Here is a 5,681-nt window from a genome sequence, read left to right as displayed (position 1 = left end):
ATCCAGGAACTTTTCCTCAATATTTGGATATCTGTGTTCAGTGCCGTTCATCTCAGGAGAGCATAGTAGGAAATGCATTTTAAGGAACTGTTTGAAAATGCTTTTGAATGAAACCTGCATTTTCCATCTTTTTTGCCAGTTTTTCTTTTCTTTTGATTAATCGGATTGGATTGTAAGGATTGTGGAGATCTGCAGCTAAAACTCAACTCTTCTACTTCTACTTAAACCTTCACACCGAGACACAACCAATCCATCACACTTTATCCATTGCACCACATACCTGGATATGGAATCAGTGGCGATTAGGATTGCCATGGCGACTGACTCTCCCAACCCGTCGCTGAGGTCAAGGGTTACTGTGACGACGGACGGCGACTCCTTTGTGAGCACGGCCAGCCTCCCGTGCTGCCACTTCCTGTCGGCCAACGTCATCAATGTTGGTAAGTTTGCCTCACTTCCTGCCAACTGCGGTGTTATCCACGACACCTGACCTACGTTTATTTGTGTGTGTGTGTGTGTGTGTGTGTGTGTGTGTGTGTGTGTGTGTGTGTGTGTGTGTGTGTGTGTGTGTGTGTGTGTGTGTGTGTGTGTGTGTGTGTGTGTGTGTGTGTGTGTGTGTGTGTGTGTGTGTGTGTGTGTGTGTCTGTCTCTGTGCATTTGATGTCTGTGTAGTGTGTGTACACTACTACTACTTTTTTATATTATTTTGTTTACATACTGTATACTGGTATTATCTCACGACACGTGCGAGCATTTGCACATCTGTATGCCTGTTTGTGTTTCATTCTGGACACAAGAAACAAGGATTTTGTGGGAGGTTGAAACATTTGACTAGTCCATATATTTATATCATGGACAGGGTTTCTTGTATTTAACAGCAAGGAGATGATTCTGGCGATGGCAGATAAATGTGTGTCTTGTGTCTTGGTGGGTTCTCTTTATTTCTTGTGTTTGGGTCGTTTGACTTGAAACATGCTTGTTTGTGAATGTGTTGTTAGAGTGAGAGAACTAAGGTCGAAATGCCGGTATTGCTGCTGTTAATAAAATTGGAGCGTTCAAAAGTGAATTGCGAGCCCACCTCTGGTTTTTCATGATTATGTTTTTGCAGTTTGGCTCAGCACCAAATAACGGAGGATGTGCTGTTATTTGGTCTTTGAGAGAGCGAGAGAAGAAGACACTCAAAATGCAAACATACAGATGCATCGAGAGGATAGAGACTGGAAGAGAGAGTGAGATAGAGATATGGAGAGAAAGAGAGAGAGAGATACTGTATGAAGGAGAGAGAGAGAGAAATAGTTTGCTCCCAGTCCCTTGATCATACACATTCAGGGTAATGTCTAATTTATTATTCATCGTATAATAGTGTGTCAAAAACTAGCAGCTCTATAAGCTCACAACGAGTGGCATCCTTCATGCGTTGTGAGGTTTTAGATCTACCATTACCCGGTACACGTGGCACCATTGTACAACAAAGTATAAATCAGACTTTATGTGCCAATAAAAAAATACGCCTTTACAAATCTTCTCTGTTACAATATCTTGTTTCTCGTCTGGAGTGGTTTGTTGTAGCACCTGGCGTGGCTTTCTATTCCCACCATTGTGTTGCTTTGCTGAAAGCCAAAACCGATATCGTCGTTCCAGACAACGAGCGTGAAAGAATCCATTTGGGGGGTTGTTTACCATGTCGAACTGTCACTTCATCAAGTCAGGCTGATGTGAGAAAGCATGAACGAACGCTGTGAGAAGACGGATAAACAAAGTGGCGAACCATTCCCAGCATGCATTCCCACACACCCAGGACGATGTTATTTTGTTTATCATAGGCTGTCGGCACTCTGCCGTGCATTTGATCCGAGCCCCGCCTTTGCAAGCGGCCTTGAATTGTTCCCCACAGCATGCTCTTCTGCTGCTTTAGTTTCATTCAACGGGGGGGTTTGTCGGCCGTCATCAAATCATTATTCATTGGTCTCGTCGTTGTCATGCTGGTCCCGTCTGTTGCACGCCTGTGTCAGAAGACCTGTTGCAGATGGAAGTGTGGTGTAGTGTACTGGGGGTATACAGTAGCACCACCACTATCTACTGAGTAGTTTGCATTATATACACTGTTTATGGATATAAACCCTATTAAAATAGCTAAGGTAGCATCTACAACATCTGTTTTACCTAGACTGGTGTAATGGGCAAATCATTTCAGGGCTGTGGTCTTCAAGCCAAATAAACAGGCTTTTCATGCCACCGAGCTGCGTTTTGGGGCAATAATAAAAGATTTTCTTTATGTGCATGGGTGTGACAATGACACGTGTCACTCGGCACAGGTCGGCAGGGGAGAGCTTGTCACAAAAAAACAGCCATGAAAAAAAAAACAAGGCATGTGCTACTTTTTAGGCTGCTTAAAAGTAAAACTTTTCTGTTGAATTTCAGCTTTTTCTTTACATTCTTTCCACTGTCAGATAAGAGTCATCTAAGGAATGAGACTGCTAGTGCGATAAAGAAACTGCTGTCGTGGAAGTTAAACTCATTATAGACATCTGAGGTTCTTCACTATAACCTTTTTTGTAGAGAACATAATAACTTGAAAAGGTCACAAAAACCTGAACAAAACTAAAACAAATGAATGATCTAAAATAATAAAAAAATAGGCTTGGGAATATTGGGATTGTTTTTTTCTGTATTTCTGTCTGCTTTACTAGATCATTAGATATTAGATCAATGAAGACAGGAAACAGAGGGCAGAGTGAGGCAATGACAAACCCGGGACATCGTGATTGACTGAGGTACACGCAGAAGCTGATTGAACCACAAGGGCCGGCAGATAGATAGATAAATATGAATAGAAATAGTCTGAATTGAGAGAGCGGTGCACTGAGAGAAGGGAAAACACAGTATGACTGATGAAACAGCTATAAAGCACAGTGTAGTGCACTCTTAGGAAAGGTCATTCTGCTCCTCAGACAATGTGTCACCTCCCCGGGATTCACAATCTGATTGAAAAGCCCAGGAAAAAATTGATGGAGATCCAGCTGAGATCTAACCCCGTTTGACTGACTATACAATAGACAGCTCTATTCCAAGCTGTCTTTGGGATAATGATTGCCGGAGCTGTCCTTCTGCGGCACAATAATTGCCTTAACCCTCATCTGTTCTGTGCATTCAAGGTTCACTCTCCCTTCAAGGACAAGGACCTTTGCGTCTTCAAATCTTGTGCAACAAAGATCTGTCTTCTCAGCTTGCCAAGAGGGATTTTTGATTATATGTGGTTCTGGTTCACACATGGTGGGAAAAAAACATAATATTTAAAGGGGCTACACCATGCATAATAAAAAAGAAAATATTGTATATAAATATTGATCCATATTACATTTCTATACAGGTTTAGGCCTAAACGTCCACTCAGGTATTGATTGCGACCGAAGGAGAAAATGGAGCACACCTGTTTGGCCTAAACATGGAGATGTGGAGAACACTATATATGGAGATAGTCCAGTCCATCATGTCATATGGGACTACCGTCATAGACAGTAGCCATTGTTAGGCCGGAGTCAATGGCTGTCTGTCTGACTGTCTGTACAGGAAGTGATGTCACATGACATACTTTTTATGCCCATATATGAGTCATTCTGTACCACATCTCCATGTTTAGGCAAACTCCACACAGAAAGGCCCTATCGCCAACCCTACTTAGGGTGTGGGCGATAGGGCCTTTCTGTGTGGAGTTTGCATGTTCTCCCCGTGTCTCCTAGGGTTGATACCCTCACAAAAACATGAACAAACTCCCCCCAGAATGACAACAACTAGAATCGTCAGAGAAACGCTGTGGTTGGCCAGATGGTCAAGAATTGGCGCGACCTCGCCCTTTAGGGCGAGGTCGCATGTCACCCTGAGGTCGCATGTCACCCTCAGGTGTCTTACTAGTATATATATACATATTCTGTCTGCTGTGTGTCATTCCAAGCCTTTTCAGCTGCAATACCAAAATCTTTTTTTACTTTTCTTTTAAATAGGGCTTATTGGTTAAGTTCATTTTTCTTCCTCCAACAAAATGGGAAATAGGGCATTGTGTAATAACACCCTTCACTATATTTGTGTCACCTTTGGTTCAACAAGACTGCTAATAATTGTTCATTAGCACACTGATAAATAGAGCTTCCACAAGTTTCAAATACACGCTGAGAGATAATAAGATCAGCTCATGGAAGGGAACAAAGATCTTGCAGAGATTCCTCACATGAAGGCTGCTGCTTTGAACAATGGAAGTGCAGCATCATCAGTCCAGCTCTACAAACATTTCTCAGCCTTCCAATTTGGAGGCAAATCAGTCACCAGGAATGATTGGATTGAATCTAAAGTGAACTGAAGCCATTCCTGCTGTAGCCCAATGGGCACGTTTGGTCTTCTTCCCACAGCGCTGACTGGTCCAGCCCTGGCCATATACCGGTATATCATCGTTGTCGGGTGAAAACCTTGTATGGCCAAAACCGTTCGTTTTTATCATTAAAAAAAATGAACTAACCTAGTGAAAACAGCCGATCTACAAGCACACAACGCCTCGCACCGCGAGGCGTTGTGTGCTTGAAGATCTGCTGATTTCACTACTTTTGTGTGACAGCCTTGTCTGACGAAGCAGGGCTTTACTTAGTGAAAAAATGTACAAATTTGAAACTTGGAGATACGAGGTTTCTGCCCGACAGTGACGATATATATAATGGCAAAAACAAGACACTCATGGACAAACTACAACAGGAGCCCGTGAAAGTGAGCGTTATTTGGCAGAATACAGGCACACAAATCGTCGTTATCAGCCGAAATGGCCACACCACTGTGCTGTGGGCTGCCATGAATTTGTCCTAATGATCACATTCCAAAAGCCATTAGCTTTGTTTTGTGGACGCTTTCACATACCACATCCTGGATGTACCTCAGGCCTTCAGTACACCCCATGATCTGCACAGATGGGTATTATGGGTAATTTCTCAGATGACTCGGAGGCGGATCGCAGCATTGCCGGCGGCAGTGATTTGATTATCCCTGGCTGCAATTTAAAATCATATGCTTTGGAGGTTTTCAGAAAGTCAGACAGTGTTTCAGATTTGTTACCATATTTCTACTCAAACTGATGGATTTGTTTTAGAGCACTGCAGTCAGATCTGAACCCCTGAATGACGGTTAGTCAATTGTTCATCAGCTGTAGGCTATGTTATTGTTTCACCTGTCCATCCCCAACAATATGATTTGTTGATGATCATGTGATTGAAAATTCAAACAAAGAAGCATACACACACACACACACACACACACACACACACACACACACACACACACACACACACACACACACACACACACACACGCACAGCTCTTTTTGTTACTCTAGTTTTTACTTCTTTGCTCTTGCCTACATCTTGGTTTCTGTCCTTACTGCAGTGCTGTTACGAAGAGTTATTTTTTATTTACTTTTATTACTATTGTCACTTTGTTGTCTGTTCCCTCTCATATGGTGGCCAGGTTAATCTACAGTCCCCCACTGACTCTTAAGTTTGTACATCCATTTCCAGCTTCTATGGTTCCCCAGCCAGCCAGAGATAAGTTCTTATGCTAACAGCAGACCCCTGTGAGGGTTGTTATTACACTATTTGATGTATGCTGAGGGCACTTCCCATTTATTAGGAAGCTCATTTGCACAA

The sequence above is a fragment of the Nannobrachium achirus genome (assembly GCF_963921795.1).
Source record: "Nannobrachium achirus genome assembly, chromosome: 9".
Classification (NCBI taxonomy): Eukaryota; Metazoa; Chordata; class Actinopteri; order Myctophiformes; family Myctophidae; genus Nannobrachium; species Nannobrachium achirus.
Note: the sequence above shows the minus strand (reverse complement) of the source record.